This window comes from Arachis hypogaea, chromosome 18, assembly GCF_003086295.3.
Source record: "Arachis hypogaea cultivar Tifrunner chromosome 18, arahy.Tifrunner.gnm2.J5K5, whole genome shotgun sequence".
NCBI classification, from domain to species: Eukaryota; Viridiplantae; Streptophyta; class Magnoliopsida; order Fabales; family Fabaceae; genus Arachis; species Arachis hypogaea.
Window position 1 is genome coordinate 83801633 of NC_092053.1, and position 19284 is coordinate 83820916.

General features: G+C 38.2%; 1 non-coding gene across 1 annotated transcript; it reads right to left on the reverse strand.

Annotated features, from left to right (window-relative positions):
* Positions 1-9718: 9718 nt before the first annotated feature.
* Positions 9719-9826, reverse strand: LOC112774099 (small nucleolar RNA R71). The gene has a single exon (XR_003188605.1). It is a non-coding gene; the product is annotated as a small nucleolar RNA R71 (small nucleolar RNA).
* Positions 9827-19284: the final 9458 nt, after the last annotated feature.

Below are 19284 nucleotides of genomic sequence, written 5' to 3' on the forward strand. Positions count from 1 at the left end.
AATATGAAACTAAACTCAAATAAAAGACTCTAAACCAACAAAAATAAAATATTCCTAATCTAAGCAACAAGATAAACCTTCAGTTGTCCAAACTCGAACAATCCCCGACAACGGCGCCAAAAACGTGGTGCACGAAATTGTGATCATCAACAATGGCGCTAAAGGACTTGGAGCTCTCAAATATGAATCACACTTTGTCACAATTCTGCACAACTAACCAGCAAGTGCACTGGGTCGTCCAAGTAATACCTTACATGAGTAAGGGTCGATCCCACGGAGACTGTCGGCTTGAAGCAAGCTATGGTCACCTTGTAAATCTCAGTCAGGCGAATTCAGATGGTGATGGAGAATTGATAATTAAAAGATAAATAAAACATAAATTAAAGATAGAGATACTTATGTAATTCTTTGGTTGGAATTTCAGATAAGCGTATGAAGATGCTTTGTTCCTCCTGAACCTCTGCTTTCCTATTGCCTTCTTCCAATCATTCATACTCCGTTCCATGGCAAGCTTTATGTTGGGCATCACCGTTGTCAATGGTTACTTCCTGTCCTCTCAGTGAAAATGTTCCAAATGCGCTGTCACCGCACGGCTAAGCATCTGTCGGTTCTCGATCATGTTGGAGTAGGATCCATTGATCCCACTACAACAAACAAGGCTTTTCGCAACGGTCAAAAACCGTTTGACGTAGATTGAAAAACTGTTCCTTAAACTTTAGGCAACGCTTTGGCAACGGTTTTTGACCTGTGGTATATGCGGCCGTTGCCAATGCTCAAAGGCAACGGTTTTTTACCTAAGGCAACGGTAACCAAAAAACCGTTGCCAAAGTTATTGGTATAGGCAACGGTTTTGAAAAAAATTTTTAAACAACGGTTTCAAACCGTTACTCGAAACGCAACGGTTTTAAACCGTTCTTTTTCATGATACAACGGTTTAAAACCGTACATGGATAGGCAACGATTTTAAACTGTGGTAGTTTTGTTATCCACAACAGCAACGGTTTTAAAGCATTACCGTTGGTACCATTTTTTGGTAACGGTTTTTAAACCGTTGTCATTTTATAGTTGTCTAAGACAACGGTTTAAAAGCGTTACCATTGGTTTTTTGGCAACGGTTTTAAAACCATTGCCATTTTATAATCATCTAAGACAACGGTTTTAAAGCATTACCGTTGGTGTCATTTTTTGGCAACGGTTTTAACACCGTTGTCCTTTGTAACTTTTGACAACGGTTTTTTGTAATATATAATTTTTTATTTCCAATAGTAGTTTTCTCGTGAATGAAATTAATTTCTTTTTTTTAATTATTTAGAGTCAATAAATAATCTAAACTTTTTTGAATAAAGTCACTAAAGAAAAATAATTGAACATTTTCCATCAAATTTGTCTTATAAAAATTGTTGTAAGATCCACAATCACATTCAAAATACCACAATATATATACTATCATGACAACCTCGAACTATATCATCTAATGTTGCAAAAAATATAACAAAGAAGAGTTGAAATAGCTAAGTAGCAAATAGATTTATCATCATGTCCGATCGACAAGTTCATGACTTTTACTCTGTAACATTTGCTCTTAAAAGTTTGACCTTAATCAAGTTTGACCTTAATCAAGTTTGATTTCCCCTTCAACATAGTTTTCCTGTAAAAAAAGAAAAAAAAATCAAATATAAAACTACACATCTTTAATACTAATAATGTCTACTAAAAATGTTTGAGAGAGAGAGGAGAAACATATATATCATAACATTTTTCTATTTAGATACACAAAACAATTGAATCAACATCAACATAATCAACCATTATTTAAGATATGATAACATATAGAAACTTTAATAATAAATAATACCTCCTCATGTGCATCATTGTTTGGATTGCCTAAAGTGCTTTCAAGTTGAGAAGCTAACATCTCAAGGTCCACTCTTGAACTTTTTCGGCAGCATTCTGGCAGTAAATAGGGCATTTCTGAATTTAAACAAACAACAAAATCAACCCATATAAACTCACTAGAATCAAATCAGCACTAATCAGCACTAAAATCAAACGGCAGCAAGCAAAAATGGCAATCAGCAGCAATATAAAAATTAGCATAATAAGGCCATCATCATCATTGCTCAATCAAAACAAGGCATGAAATCAGCCATTAACAAGGATAAAACAGCACTATACAATTTGAAACCGTTCATTCCAAGCATCAGCAGCAACCAAAAAGTTCAACCTAAATCCACTACAAATTAGATATAACTTCCTAACCACCTATAATCCACTAAGCATGCATAACTAAACTGACTAATTTAACAAAAACGGTACAAACTAATTAAACTAAGAAAATGTAAACAGGAAAAAAAATTGAGAACCTGCAAATAGTTTACCTTTCAAAGTATTGTTTATGTTTTCAGCCTCAGTTGGATTAATATAATCCTGGTCCTACTCCTCTATAATATCTCCTTCATTCTCATCCAATTGCTCTTCACCATCAGGCTCATTGTTAAGTTTAAGAAATGTATCAATCGGCATTGAAGCAAATTGACGTGTTTTTCCCTTCTTAGTTGGCCTTTCTTGCAAGCTGCCACACTCTTCAATATCATCTTCAATTGTGGTCTCTTTTCTCTTCAAATCTTGACTCATTCTAGAATCTACTTCTATAGTATTCTTCTGAGCCCTGGCAGTAGATTTAGAAGGAAGTTCTTTTTCTTGTCTACATGTTGATCCTTGTGAGTGAGTCATACTTGCTTCCATCTTAGACATAGAAAATATTTAACCCCAACCAAACATATCACAAGTACATTATGTACTAGAGAACAAAATAGCAACCACTTTGAAAAGTTCAAAAAACAAAGGAAAAGAAAACACACAAACTTGTAAACAATATTGAAAGGAAACAACACTAACTAAAGCACTCAATAACCCAATCAAAGATATTAGTTTTAAATTAGAGAGCAAAAGACAGCTGTTGTTACTGCTACAAATCATGACTTGAGAAACTTGGCTTCCCTTTGGAACCAACTTTGTAGGAAAATATAATGTAAGGAAATCAATCAAGTTTAGCAACACAGAAATCCAGAACACAATGCACTAACAAAACGTGTTCATCTTCAAAGCATTATCATATGTTTCTTCTACTACACTCCATCCCCAAGAAAAAATCTAAAACAATTAGTACAATGATGAGTTTTTCTAACTAGAACTCAAATTAATGAACAATGCACAAATAGTTTTTGAACAATACAAATTAGAACAATGCACAAACGGCCAAATACAAATTTCCCTTTCTATCTAATTAGCCAAATAAAGCCTCAAAACAGTTTTTGAACAATGCACAAAATAGTCAATGCAATGAAATAATTAAAAAAATATCTTAACTCTTTTATTCAATATTTTTAGAACATTTTTTAGCTGAATCCATTAGTCAGGGTTAGTGTTAATCAACATAGTAATCAAGAAAGTGCTTGTGCTTCTGGTGCCAGCACTGATAACCTTTTTTATTAAATGCAAAGTAAAAAGGATTATTAATTTCACTAATGACATGGTTGACAAAATTCTTTGCTGTGTTTTGAATTAAATTGTTGATCTTTTGATTGAATGCATGCCACGTCATTGATATTATTTTCTTTAAGTTAACACTTTAGACTTGTTGCTTAATCTATCATAATTGTTATTGCAGAACTAAACACTGTTTTAAAATTGTGCTTCTTATTGTTGTTATTATTATTATTTAGATAACCATTCTTCTAGAGGATTCATTGAAACATTCAGTTACTCTTTAGCATATGTTGGGTAATTTAGGCAGCACATACATATAATTAATTTTATTTCTTTTTGTGGTCTAAATAAAAATAAAGTGGAATTAGCCACTGCTATATTTCTATCTAATCTTATAATCTTCATATACAGATAGTGATATATTATAGTTTTAGATGGAAATAAATTTGCTACAGGAAAAGCTAAATGTGGCAGAAGATTAGAAACTCATGATGAGTTTTGCTAACTTCATATCCCCAAGAAAAAAATAAAAAACAATTAGTACAATGATGAGTTTTGCTAACTATAACTCAAATTAATGAACAATGCACCAACAGTTTTTGAACAATACAAATTTGAACAATGCACAAATGGCCAAATACAAATTTCCCTTTCTATATAATTAGCCAAATAAAGCCTCAAAACAGTTTTTGAACAATGCACAAACATTACCACTTTCCTTTCTTCTTCTTAAATCCAACAGAAATACCCAACAGCCAAAGCCCTAACTAAGCAACAGAAAATCAGAGAAGAATACTTACCACAGATGACAACCACAAACGGCCGATGCAGTGAAGCAGCATCAGCAAAGAGACAACCCAGAGATGACAACCCTTTTTTTTATTTTAAAGAGACAAACTACAACAGCAACAAAGAATAAAAATATAAGCAATTCATAACCATAACTGTAATACTAATGTTACTATCACTTTCATGCCTTAAATAAATTGATTTCTCAAAATAAGCAACAAACCATTCAAAGTGAACGAAGTATATAAATAAATCACTCAGAGTTGCAATGAATGATATATAAATGCATTTTTTGAAACTTAAATAAACTGTTCTAACTAAGTGTAAACTGACAAAGACCAAATAATGGATAACTTTTCTTTAAATGAGAACAACATTTTGAGATAACAAATTGCCAAATCAAAATTAGAATAGCACTGTACAAAAAAGTATTCCAATTGAAACTCTTCTCAAATGCCTTCTATAATTGAGGTCCAAAAAATTATTTTGTTAATATAATTTGGCCCACTTTTAAACTAAAGGACTTTTAATAAAGTATATTTAAGTCTGTCAATTGAAGGTCTTTTAAATAAAATTTAGTTATGATGAAGTTTCAGAACAGAACCCATGACCAAAATAAAAGTTTTGCTACCTTAAATAACAGACTAACCTAAGCCCCATGTTCATTTCACAAGTATGCAGTCCAAATCCAAACTAGAACAGAAACTCAGTCAACATTTAAGACTCATCTTGCTCATGTTCACAAATATCACCACTTTCCACAGCCAACAAAAATACGCAACAGCCAATCAAGCCTTAACTAAGCAACAGAAATCAGAGAAGAAGACCACTTACCATAGATGACAACCCACAAACGGCCAATGTAACGAAGCAACAGCAGCAGCGAAGCACAATCCACAATCAGCCAAGACAGTGAAGCAGAAGCAGCGAGGTAGAAACAGAACAGGGGAGAAGTAAGGACGCCGTGGAGAAGCAGTAAAGCCTCGGAGAGGGGAGAAGCAGTGACGTCGCAGAGAGACTCAGCGACGCCGGGAAGAAGGAGGCAGCGACGCTGGGAAGAATGCAGCGACAATGTGGTGCAACGATGGTGAGTGGCAATTTGGGGCTTCCTGGTGACTTGCGATGATGGTGTAATTTACAGCTTCATGGAGAGCTGCGGTGCGATGACTTCTCTGATTCTGAGGCATGGGTTAGGGTTCGGTACGGTAGAGGGAGGAAGAGTAGCGTTCTCTTTGGTTTCGAAGAGAAGGAGGGCTTTCTTAGTCTTATTTGCTGTTATGTATTCCTTTATTAATTAAGAAAAAAATAATAATCAATAATAGATATATAATATTTATTTTAAAATTATTTTAATTTTATTTCTTTATATTAATATTTATTATATATTTATAATAAAAATATATAATATTTATTATAAATTTATTTTAGATATGTGTGTTAAAAATATAATATTTTTTATATATTTATAATAATATATAATATTTATAATAAATTTATTTCAATTTTATTTTTTTTAAATAATATTTGTTATTTATTTATAGCAATAGTTTTTGAGTATGTTATAAATTCAATATTTATAGAAAAAATAGTTTCAATTTATGTAATTATCTAAAATTATTTTTATTAGTATTGTTTAATTTGTATAATTATTTAAATAATATTAGAAAATGGTTGTTTCATAAATAATTGTTGTAATGGTTGTAAAACCGTTCTTTAAAATAGTCAAAGAGAATGGTTTTATTTTGTTACTATAGCATAATGAAAAAATGAACTTCAATAGCAACACTGTAAAAACCGTTGTCTAAGACCATCTAATGGAATGGTTTTAAAGTGTAGCATTTCGGCAACGATTTTAATGTGTTTCATTTATGCAATTCTTTAAACAACAATAAAAAACCATTGCTTAAAGCCAAATCATGGTAACGGTTATAAAACCGTTCTTTGAAGTAGTCAAACAGAACGGTTTTAATTTGTTTCTAGAAATTGATGAAAAATTGAATTCAACAGTAATACTTTAAAAAACCGTTGTCTAAACCTATCTAAGAGAACGGTTTTAAGGCGTTGCAAAATTTGGCGTTGCTAAAGGCCATATTTGTTGTAGTGTCCTTTTGCGTCTGTCACACGCCCAACAATTGCGAGTTTGAAGCTCGTCACAGTCATCCCTTCCCAGATCCTACTCAGAATACCACAGACAAGGTTTAGACATTCCATATCTCAGGAATAGCCGCCAATAATTCTAGCCTATACCACGAAGGTTCTAATCTTAGATTAGAAACCCAAGAGATACACATTCAAGCTTGTTTGCATATAGAACGGAAGTGGTTGTCAGGCACGCGTTCATAGGTGAGAATGATGATAATTGTCACGGATCATCACATTCATCAGGTTTAGAAGCAAGCGTGATAGAATGGAAAATAGTAGTAATTGCATTAATTCATGAAGAACAGCAGAGCTCCTCACCTCGAACAATGGGGTTTAGAGACTCATGCCGTAGAAGATACAATATGAAACGTGTAAAGTGTCATGAGGTACAAGATGAATCACTAAAAGTAGTTTTTATAGTAAACTGGTGACCTAGGGTTATAGAAAATGAGTAAGCTAGGGTGTTTAGCGTAAAAATCCACCTCCAGGACCCACTTGGTGTGTGCTTGGGCTGAGCATTGAAGCTTTCATGTGTAGAGACTTTTCTTGGAGTTAAACGCCAGCTTTTGTGCCAGTTTGGGCGTTTAACTCAAGTTTTTATGCCAGTTCTGGCGTTAAACGCCTGAATTCTTGAGCTGACTTGAAACGCCTGTTTGGGCCATCAAATCTCGGGCAAAGTAAAGACTATTATACATTGCTCGAAAGCCCATGATGTCTACTTTCCAACGCCAATTGGCTTTCATAATTTCTCTTGTGAATGGGTCTTGCTCCCTGGGGGCTAATGTCGCGGTCGGGTTGTGTAGTTTTGGCTTTGAGGTTGGCCTCGAGTTTTTGGAGTTTTTCTTCATGCTATCTGCGCCGTCTTGTTTCTCTTCGCAGATCCTGCTCGACTTCTCGTTGCCGTTCTGCCTCTTGTTCGAGCTGTTTGAGGCGGTCTTGTTGCTGACGGATGGCATCTAGGATTTTCGCATTCTGTGCTGGTTTGTCTTTTTTGGAGGGATTTGCTTCTTTTGGGGACGGAGGTGTGGCATCTGTGTTTTTTTGTTGGTGTACCGTCTTTTAAACCAGAGGTACGGTCGTTGTTAGGAGGGTCGTTTGCCATGATGTTGGGATGATTTCGAGGTTCCCCAGCAACAGCGCCAATGTTCGGAGGGTTACCTGAAACGGAGTGGTCGATCTCGGGTGGGACTGATAAACCACTATTTTATGGTTTATCTTATGCTTAATTGAGTGGTTTTTATCAAGTCCTTGCCCACTTATTCATATGATTTGCATGATTTTACAATTCCTTCCTAGTTTTGTTTTATGGTTGAAAACTTGCTTCCTAAACCTTTAACTTGTGTATTTTAATCCTTCTTTATACCATTCGATGCCTTGATCTGTGTGTTCAGTGTTTTAGGCTTTGTAAGGCAGGAATGGCTTAGAGGATGGAGAAGAAGCTTGCAAAAATGGAAGGAGCAAAAGAAATAAAGGAGACAACGAGCGAGCATCGACGCGCACACATGGCTCATGCGTACGCGCAATCTGGAAATTTTACCGTGACGCGTGCGCGTACCTAACGCGTACGCGTGGAATGGAGTTTTGCGTGACTGACGCGTACGCGTGAGATGCGTGATCTGCAAAAATAACAGAAAATGCTGGGGGCGATTTTGGGCCGAGTTTTGACCCAGTTTTCGGCCCAAAAACATAGACCAGAGCCAGGGAACGAGCAGAGACTCAACGCAGATTCTCATTAGTGTAGTTTTAGCTTTTAGATCTTAATCTAGAGAAAAATAACTCTTCCTCTAGGTTTTCCACATATTCATAGTTTACTAGTTTTATGCTTTTGCTTTGGATATTGAAGAGCCATTACCTCCGTTGAAGTTATTGTTCTAGATTGTTTTCTTATTCCCTTACTCTTCCATATTCTTAATTCTTGTTTAGAGTTACAATTGGATTATTTTTAGAATTTATTAATGCAAATGATTACTTTCACTTTTAATTAAATTGTAGTTATTGTCTATCATGTCTTCCTTTTATTCCCTATTTAATTATGTGCAATTAATTTTCATGTCAATGGAGTAGATTCCCAACTTGACATGGCGGTTGATTAAGAGAAGACACTTGAGTTGGAATGCTCAAGTGATTAGTTAAATTAGATGTTGTTCGCTAATTCTCTACTAATGCTAGACCTTCCCAAGGAAGAGGACTAGGATTTGCAAATAAGAGTTAGCTCAATCACTTGACTTTCCTTTATTTAGTAAGGGTTAACTAAGTGAAAACAACAACCTCTTTATAATACACTTGAGAGAATTCCAACAATGATGGAACTTCCAATTAATCATTCTCCCATTCAAGGCTTTTTAATTAGAATATATAATTCTCTTTTAATTTACAATTATTTATTTTCTGTCATTCAACTCTCAAATTTCTTGGAAAACTCCTGATTAATAACATAGCACCCTTTTTGTCAACTCGTTGGGAGACGACCTGGGATTCAAATTCCCAGTATTTGTATTCAAATTTTATGACAACCTTTCTAAATTGATGAGCAGATTTTTGCTGGTTAAGAACTATACTCGCAACGTATTTCTATATTGATATCTTAATTGGCTGACTTCCGCCTCGCATCAATTTTTGGCGCCGTTGCCGGGGAGTTGCAATTGTGTGCTAAATTATTAATTAGTGTACATTTTTTTAATTTTCGCATATTTTATTTTATTTTACTACCACGAGCTGTATGTTTCTTTCATTGAATGACGCGTTCACTGCCTGATCCAAGCTTAGTCACGTTTGATCCTGAAATTGAAAGAACTCTTTCACATATTAGGCGAGCTCGGCGTAGGTTAGCCTCTGAGGGTGGTGAAGTGATTATTATCGATTCACAAGTCTCATCTGAGGGCGAATCTGAACGGCCATCTGAGGAAGAAACAAGCTCCTTTTTCTACTAATTCGGTTGATTTGTGTGTAGGTAACATGGCGGCACCCAGGAGGATCACTCTCTAGGAGGCAGGAGCCCCAGACTTTACATGGCTGCAGATTTTGAACTGAAGACTGCATTAATCAACTTGATGCCCAAGTTTCATGGTTTACCTGCTCAGGAGCCTATCAAGCGCACCCAAGGGATTTTCAGACAGCCTGTTCTACTGTTAGGCGTCATGGTGCAGATGAAACTTCTATTTTGTGGACCGCCTTCCTATTTTCTCTTGAGGAAAAGGCGAGGGAGTGGTACTACACTCAACCTGAAGCAACCGTTACTAACTGGGATACGCTCAGGAGATAATTCCTGGAAAAATACTTTCCAGCTGAAGTTATAGATAGACTAAGGAAAGAGATCTCCTGCATTATTCAAGGTGAATCAGAGACTCTTTATGAGTACTGGGAGCGCTTCAAGAATATTCTAGACGCATGCCCCCATCACATGATTGACAAGTTAGTGTTGGTCAACTACTTCACTCAAGGCATGAAGCCTCGGGATAAGACTACATTAGATGGTGCAAGTAATGGTTCTCTGAAAAAGTACAAGACCGCAGATGAAGCGTGGCAACTGATTAGCGACCTAGCTGAGTCCACTCGGAATCACAAGCACAGGAACAGCCACTCAAAGGTTGTTGCAAAGGTTTCCTCTAGCATTGAGACTTCTGCTCTTACACAAAGTATATGTGAGATGACCAACCTACTGAAGCAAATACAGCTAAATCAACAACAACCTCAGCCTCTCCCACCACAACAAAGTCAACAGTTAGTCCCTCAGAGAGTATGCGAAATATGTGCTGATTATAGTCATTACACTGATGAGTGTCCGTAGCTCTAACAAGAGGACAACACCGTGGTAGCTACTCGCAATTTCTATGACCACCCGAATCGAGGGTACAATCAACAAGGCGGCAATTACAACCAAGGCGGAAACTACAACCAAGGTTGGCAAGACCATTCCAACCAGGGATGGATGGATAATTCCAACCAAGGATGGAGGGACAACTACAACAAAGGAGGCAGAGACAACAATGGAAATCAAAGGTGGAATAACAACAATAGACAGCAGAACTAAAACCAGCCCTACAGAGCACCTCACTTAAGGCAGTCCCAAGCATCTCAGAACAACCAACAGCAGGCCCCTCAGATCACTTACCCTTCTTTTTCTTCTCATGATGAAATGCTCCAGTCTATTGAGCAAAGACAAAAGGCCATGGAGAACACACTTAGCTCCACCTTGAACTGTCTAACCTCTAATGTACAAGCTCTTGCCTCACAGATTGGATCAATGAATAGTTCCAATAATCAGCCTTCAAGCTCTAGTGAAATTCCTTTTCAACCCTTACCCAACCCCAAGGGTGGCATCAATGCCATCACTTTGAGGTCCGGAACCATACTGCAAGAGAGGAATCAGGAGGAGCCAAGCCCACCAGAACACGCCCCAGTTGAAGACATAGTTGAAGTGGAAGATGTTGAAGAGGAAGAGGAAGTACAAGACATAGTTGACGAAGAAGTAGCACAGCCAAGGAATGGAGCACCAAAGGATACAGAAGCTACAAGTGGCGCCATTCCTATTCCATTTCCACACCTTGCAAGGAAGTCCAAGAAGCAGATGGAACTTGATCCCAAAATGGTAGAAATTTTCAAAAAGGTTAAGGTAACTGTTCCCCTTTTTGATATTATTCATCAAGTACCTAAATTGATGCCAGGGCATTTTGGCCAGTTTTACTGACCTTTTTCTTTACTCTTTTAGGATAGTTTCATGCATTTCTTAGTAAATAAGCAAGTTTTGGGTGAATATACACTTACATCTTGATTCAAGCAAACATTGTGAACTTTACATGATTTCATGAGAATTGTGTATGAATTGAATGATAATATGAATGATGCAAGATCTCAGGACTTGAAACAAAGCTTTGATGCACCTTCTTTGTTTGATTTCAGGACAAAGGAAGCAAAGAAGAGCCACGTTAGTCTCACTAACGTGACCACTAACGTGGAAAGGGAGCAAGCTTGCAATGTTAGTGGTAAAGTTACCACCAATAACGCCCTCGAATCCCATCATAACCCACGTTAGTTGCTACGTTAGTTACACTAACGTGGGAACTAACGTGGAAGAAAGGGGAGCTCCAACGTTAGTGGTGAAATTGAACACCACTAATGCCACACTAAGCCACGTTAAGAGCCACGTTAATCTAATTAACGTGGACTCTAACGTGGAGTAAAGAAGAGGTCGCAAGCGTTATTGACACTCACCTTTGTGATTTAGGAGCGTGCGTGAGTATTATGCCTTTGTCTATATATGATGCTTTGAGGCTCCTTCCCTTAAAAAGGTTGGCAGCTCATTTTGTTTTAGCAGATAAAAGCATCATCACAGTGGTTGGAATTGCTGAAGACGTGCTGGTAAGCATTAAGGGGCTCACATTTCCCATTGACATCCATATCCTGGAAATGCCTCCTAATGACTCAGGAAGACCATCATCAATCCTGCTTGGAAGGCCATTCCTGAAGACTTCAAAGTTCAAGCAGGATGCCTTCTCAGGAACTTACTCCTTTGAGGTAGATGGCAGAATAGTGAGTTTTAATTTGAATGATTCTATGAAGCACCCTCCGGAAGATCATTCCATCTTCCAGTGCGACATCATTGATGAAACTATAGCTGCAGTTCACCAAGAAGAAGTAGAAGAGAGGCACATGGAGCAAGGTCCAAGTGTGGGGACACCCTCTAAACACAATGGGGACACTTTGCCATTATCACTAGCTCTAGATGATCCAAAGCCCAGCCATGAGTAGACATTAGAAATAAAGCCCCTTTCACCCACCTCAAGTATGCCTATCTTGAGGATAATCAGAAGTTCCCGATTATCATTGCAAGGGAACTCACTTCCCAATAAGAGGAGCAACTGCTAAGTGTGCTGAAAAGACACAAGAAAGTAATTGGGTGGAGCTTGGCGGATATAGTAGGCATTAGCCCTCAAGTTTGTGAGCACAGAATATTCTTAGAAGAGGGAGCAAGATCTGTCCGTCAACTAATTTCTGAAATCACTCAACAAATACATCACGTCATCGAATGGCAATAAAAGAGGATCAAAATATAGCAATTCTAGGGTAAAATAAGAATGTTTTTCATCATGAAGCAAAATTAGGAAGAGAACACAAAACCATGCATTTCTTGTGGATAAGTATGAGAAATATTGACAAAAACTCCCAAATTCTACACAATATAAGCCACAAAATTGGGGTTTATCATCAACCCCAAAGAAGACTGAATCCCACCATCTTAGAAGTTGTCAAGAAAGAAGTGACCAGGCTACTTGAAGCAGACATCATCTACCCTATCTCAAAAAGTGAATTGGTCAGCCCAGTACAAGTGGTGCCTAAGAAGTTTGGAGTCACAATAGTAAAGAATGAGCATGAAGAGCTCCTGACAACTAGAGTGCAGAATTCATGGAGAGTTTATATTGATTACAGGCGTCTCAACCAAGCTACTTGCAAGGATCATTATCCTTGCCATTTATTGATCAGATGCTTGATCGCCTGTCAGGTAAATCCCATTACTGCTTTTTAGATGGTTATACAGGCTATTTTCAAATTCATATAGCTCCTGAAGATAAGGAAAAGACTACTTTTACATGTCCCTTTGGAACGTATACATATAAGAGGACACCTTTTGGCTTATGTAATGCATCGGCTACTTTCCAAAGATGCATGATGAGTATCTTTTCAGATCTTGTCGAGAGCTGTATGGAAGTTTTTATGGATGATTTTAGCCTATATGGCGATTCATTTAGCCTTTGCTTGGATAGTTTAGCCAGAGTACTAGACAGGTGTGTTAGTTCAAACCTTGTTTTAAATTTTGAAAAATGTCATTTTATGATAAAACAAGGTATTGTACTAGGACATGTTGTTTCTAATACTGGTATTTCTGTAGATCCAGCAAAGGTAGATGTCATTTCTAGTTTACCTTACCCCTCCTCTGTGAGGGAAGTCCGTTCGTTCCTTGGCCATGCAGGTTTCTACAGGAGATTTATCAAGGACTTCAGTAAGGTAGCATTATCTTTATCCAGACAGTTGCAGAAAGATGTTGAGTTCGAGTTCAGTGAGGGTTGCAAGCAAGCATTTGATAAGCTGAAAATCGCCCTGAATCAAGCTTCAATTATGAGAGGACTAGACTGGAGCCAACCTTTTGAGATTATGTGTGATACCTCCAACCATGCAATAGGAGCATCGCTGGCTCAGTGCGAAGGTAAGGATCCTTTTGTAATTGCTTATTCTTCTAAGACCTTAGACGCTGCTCAGTCTAATTACACTACCACTGATAAAGAGCTTCTAGCTATTGTTTTTGCTCTGGATAAATTTCGAGCCTATTTACTTGGTACTAAGGTAGTAGTGTACTCAGACCATGTAGCTCTAAAATATTTATTAGCTAAAAAAGAGTCAAAAGTATGGTTGATACGTTGGATACTGCTGCTGTAAGAATCTGATTTAGAAATGAAGGATATGAGTGGTAACCAGAATTTAGTGGTAGCCACTTGAGTCGCCTTGAGCACATTAAGACTGAATCCACTCCCATCAATGATGCTTTTCCATTTGATAGCTTGCACGTAGTATCCGAAGTAGTTCCTCGGTATGCACCTGTAGCTAATTATCTAGTTAGCCATACTTTCCCTCCTAATTTTACTAAGCATCAAATGGACAAGCTGAAAAGTGAGTCTAAATATTATATATGGGATGACCTATATTTGTGGAGGTATGATGCTGACCAGGTAATTAGAAGGTGTGTGCCTCAATCAGAATTCTAGTCCATTTTAGAGGCCTGCCACTCTTCTGAGAATGGAGGACATTTTGGCCCTCAAAGGACAGCTAGAAAAATCTTAGACTGTGGATTCTGGTGGCCCACTCTTTTTAAGGATGCCGCTACCTTTTGTAAATCCTGCCCCCCATGCCAAAGGTTTGGGAATATATCCAAGAGGGAAGAGATTCCCAACAAATTATGCTTTTCTGTGAAATTTTTTATGTTTGGGGTATTGACTTCATGGGTCCATTCCCAAACTCTAGTGGTTACCTTTATATACTGTTAGCTGTAGATTATGATTCTAAATGGGTGGAAGCAATTCCTACCCATACTGATGATGCTAACACAGTTGTTTCCTTTATTAGAAACCATATTATTTGTCACTTTGGATCACCACGAGCAATCGTGAGTGATCAAGGCACTCACTTTTGTAATAGGAGACTAGCAGGACTACTGAAGAAACATGGGATAGTTCACAAAGTGGCAACAGCTTACCATCCCCAAACCAATGGGCAAGCAGAGTTATCTAACAGAGAAATAAAGTGTATTCTGGAGAAGATAGTAAAGCATCATAGGAAGGACTAGAGTGCCAGGCTACAAGATGCGCTCTGGGCGTATCGGATAGCATATAAGACACCCATTGGGATGAGTCCCTTCCGTTTAGTGTACGGAAAAGCTTGCCACCTTCCAGTAAAGGTGGAACACAAAGCTTTCTGGGCTGTGCGGGAGTGCAACATGGGATTCGAGCAAGCTGGCGCTGAAAGGAAGCTGCAACTGGCAGAACTGGAGACTCTTCTACTTGAAGCTTATGATATCTCCAGATTATACAAAGAAAAGGCGAAGGCCGTGCATGACAAGCATATCAAAAGAAGAGAGTTCAGACCAGGAGATCTAGTTCTCCTTTACAACTCTAGGCTGAGACTCAAGCCAAGCAAGCTGAGATCCAGATGGGAAGGTCCCTACAGAGTAGAGAAGGCAGAGCCATATGGAGTCTTCCACCTGTGTCATCCTTCAAGTTTCACTTGCATCAAGGTCAATGGACATCGCTTAAAGCTTTATCATGGTGAGAAGATGAAGGAACACAAAGAGCTAGAGGTCTTCCTATTGGAAGATCCACCAACAGAAGCAGAATGAGCCTGAAGACCGTCCAACTTAAGGACGTTAAAGCAAAGTGCTAGGTGGGAGACAACCCACCATGGTATGATCGTTCTTTTTCAGTTTTGGTTTTATTTTGTTTTATTCTATGTTTTATTTTATTCTATTTTTCTTAGTGTTCATGCATATAGTCTACATTTGCATATGCATTCTGCATATAAAAAAAAAAAAGAAGCACACGACGCGCGAGCATCGCTGACGCGTATGCGTCATGTGTGCATGCAAAACAAAGAAGAATAAAACAGAGAGTTACACGAGAGCATGGCTGGAGGCGTGCCTTAGGCACAAACACGCCCACTACGCGTCCCTGACGCGTACGTGCCGCTTGCGAAAACCCCAGCCCACGCGTACGCGTCGCTTATGCGTACGTGTGACCCTGTAAATCGGTGTAAACAAGGTTTGGACAGAGAGTTGTGATGGCTTGATGCTGGAATGGTGCTAGGAGCACAAGGATCGTCACGCGTACGTGTCCCTAACGCATACGCATCATTTTCCCCTTCAGACCATCCACGCGTGCATGTCCCTCACGTGCACGCGTCAGTTGAATTTTTGGCAATAGTGCGTATGGGACAGAGAGTTGTGCATGTGCAAGGCTGCCTCCGCGCCAAACGTATAACCCATGTCACGCGTACACGTCCCTGACGTGCACGCATCGGTTGAAATTAGCGCGATCCACGCGTCCGCGTGCTCCACGTGTACGCGTCGCATGCGACGCACAGTTTAACTAGATCTGCACTAGAATTCTTATCTTTTTCCTCCCCAATCCTACTTATCTTTCTCTTATCATTCTTTCTTCTTTCTTCTTCCCTCTTTCTTCTTTATTCTTTCTTACTTTCTACTACTTTCTCCCTCCTTCTTCATCTTCTTCATCAAGGTTCTTTTCTTCTTTCCCTTTTTCCTTTTCCATTATTACTTTTATTTATGTTTTCTTCTTCTTTTTCTTTTTATTTTTGTTATCCATGTTTTATTTATCTTTCTTTTCCTTTTTACATCCTTTTAATTGGTGTTGGAAATTTTATTGGGTGATTGTTTTCTTCTATATTTTACTTGTGGATATATTGAGGCATTGTTTGACAATTAATATTAATTCTTAAGGTTGCTTGCATATTCAAATTTAATACTTTCAATAACATATTTACCATACATGCTAAGTGTTTGTGAAAAAGCCCGTATGGCATTACGCATTTTCAATTATTCTATCCTTCTACTCTAATGCCTGTTTTTCACAAAACCCCTTAAATATATTATTAATTAAAAATAATTGTCAATACAAACGTGATGGTCAGCTTGTTACGAGTGATAATACTATTTAGTTTTTGATGCTTGATCTATGCTACTCGTGCCTTTGCCGGCATGCTAATAAACATCTTGCATCTACTTGCTATAACATGCACTTGCTATATTTCCATTGATGAACTTATCACATGTAGTCGCGACCATGTGTTAACGACACCCTTCTTTACCATGCAGTGCTTATCACTTATACTGTCATCCTCCTTGCTTTCACCGTTGGCTTCACATGTTACTTTCCTTTTTCCTTTTCAGGATGGCCACCAAGAAGGGTAAAGAAAAAGCTGCTCCCAAACCACTGACAAGGAGAGGAGAAAAAAGAGTGCTAGCTGCGGAACCATCCTCAACATCAGTCAAGCCATCCACAAAGCGAGTCAAGAGGATCATCAAGGTCGATGAAAAAGAGAAAGCCTTTCCAGCAAAGGACACTGCGCGGTTCACTAACCGCTACTATGAGCACATTGTTGAATTTGTTGAGCACCTTGTTAAATGAGCACCTACTCATCCTCCCGACCCACATTGTTGAATTTGTTGAATTCCACATTGAGCGCAAACAATGGAGATTCTTACGGAGACAGCCATGGCAGGTTAACCTTTCATGGGTAGTTGAATTCTACTCCAATTTCCACATGCCAACTCTGCAGTCTGTCTATGTCAGTGGTGCACGAAATTGTGATCTCTAGCAACGGCACCAAAAACTCAGTACGCACGTTCGTAATCTCAAATTCTTTTTCACAACTCCGATATAACTAACCAGCAAGTGCACTGGGTCGTCCAAGTAATAAACCTTACGTGAGTAAGGGTCGATCCCATGGAGATTGTCGGCTTGAAACAAGCTATGGTCATCCATGTAAATCTCAGTCCGACAGATTCAAATGGTTATGGGATTTTGACAATTAAAATATAAAATATAAAATATAAAAATAGGATAGAAATACATATGCAATTCATTGCTGAGAGTTTCAGATAAGCGTTTGGAGATGATTTTGTTTCTTCTGAACCTCTGCTTTCCTACTGTTGTCATCCAATCATTCATACTCCTTTCCATGGCAAGCTGTATGTTGGGCATCACCATTGTCAATGGCTACTTCCCGTCCTCTCAGTGAAAATTGTCCAAATGCGCTGTCACCGCACGGCTAATCATCTGTCGGTTCTCGATCATGTTGGAATAGGATCCAATGATCCTTTTGCGTCTGTCACTATGCCCAACACTCGCGAGTTTGAAGCTCGTCACAGTCATCCCTTGCCAGATCCTACTCGGAATACCACAGACAAGGTTTAGACTTTTTGGATCTCAAGAATGGCCGCCAATAATTCTAGCTTATACCACGAAGACTCCGATCTTTCGGAATGGAGGCTAAGAGATAAACGCTCAATCCAAGGTAGAACGGAAGTGGTTGTCAGGCACGCGTTCATAGGTTGAGAATAGTGATGAGTGTCACGGATCATCATATTCATCATTTTGAAGTGCAAGCGAATATCTTAGAAATGGAATAAGCTTGAATTGAATAAGAAAACAATAGTACTTTGCATTAATTCATGAGGAACAACAGATCTCCACACCTTAATCTATGGTGTGTAGAAACTCTACCGTTGAAAATACATAAGTGATGAAGGTCCAGGCATGGCCGTGAGGCCAGCCTCCATTGTCTAAGGACTAAACGTTCCAAAGATCTAAAAATGATCCAAAGATAGATGTAAATACAATAGTAAAAAGTCCTATTTATACTAAACTAGTTACTAGGGTTTACAGAGATAAGTAAATGATGCAGAAATCCACTTCTGGGCCCACTTGGTGTGTGCTTGGGCTGAGCATTGAGCTTTCATGTGTAGAGACTCTTTCCTGTTTCTGGCATTTCACTCTAAACGCAAGTTTGCATCCTCTAAACTCGGTCAAAGTATGGACTATTATATATTGCTGGAAAGCCCTGGATGTCTACTTTTCAACGCAATTGAGCGCGCGCCAATTGGATTTTTGTAGCTCCAGAAAATCCATTTCGAGTGCAGGGAGGTCAGAATCCAATAGCATCTACAGTCCTTCTTCAGCCTCTGAATCAGATTTTTGCTCAAGTCCCTCAATTTCAGCTAGAAATTACCTGAAATCACAGAAAAACTCACAAACTCATAGTAAAGTCTAAAAATGTGATTTTTATTTAAAAACTAATAAAAATATACTAAAAACTAACTAAATCATACTAAAAACTATGTAAAAGTAATGCCAAAAAGCGTATAAATTATCCGCTCATCACAACACCAAACTTAAATTGTTGCTTGTCCCAAAGCAACTGAAAATAAAATAGGATAAAAAGAAGAGAATATACTACAAATTCCAAAATATCAATGAAACTTAGCTCCAATTAGATGAGCGGGACTAGTAGCTTTTTGCCTCTGAACAGTTTTGGCATCTCACTTTATCCTTTGAAGTTTAGAATGATTGGCATCTATAGGAACTCAGAATTCAGATAGTGTTATTGATTCTCCTAGTTTAGTATGTTGATTCTTGAACACAGCTACTTTATGAGTCTTGGCCGTGGTCCTAAGCACTTTGTTTTCCGGTATTACCACCGGATACATAAATGCCACAGACACATAACTGGGTGAACCTTTTTCAGATTGTGACTCAGCTTTGCTAGAGTCCCCAAATAGAGGTATCCAGAGTTTTTAAGCAC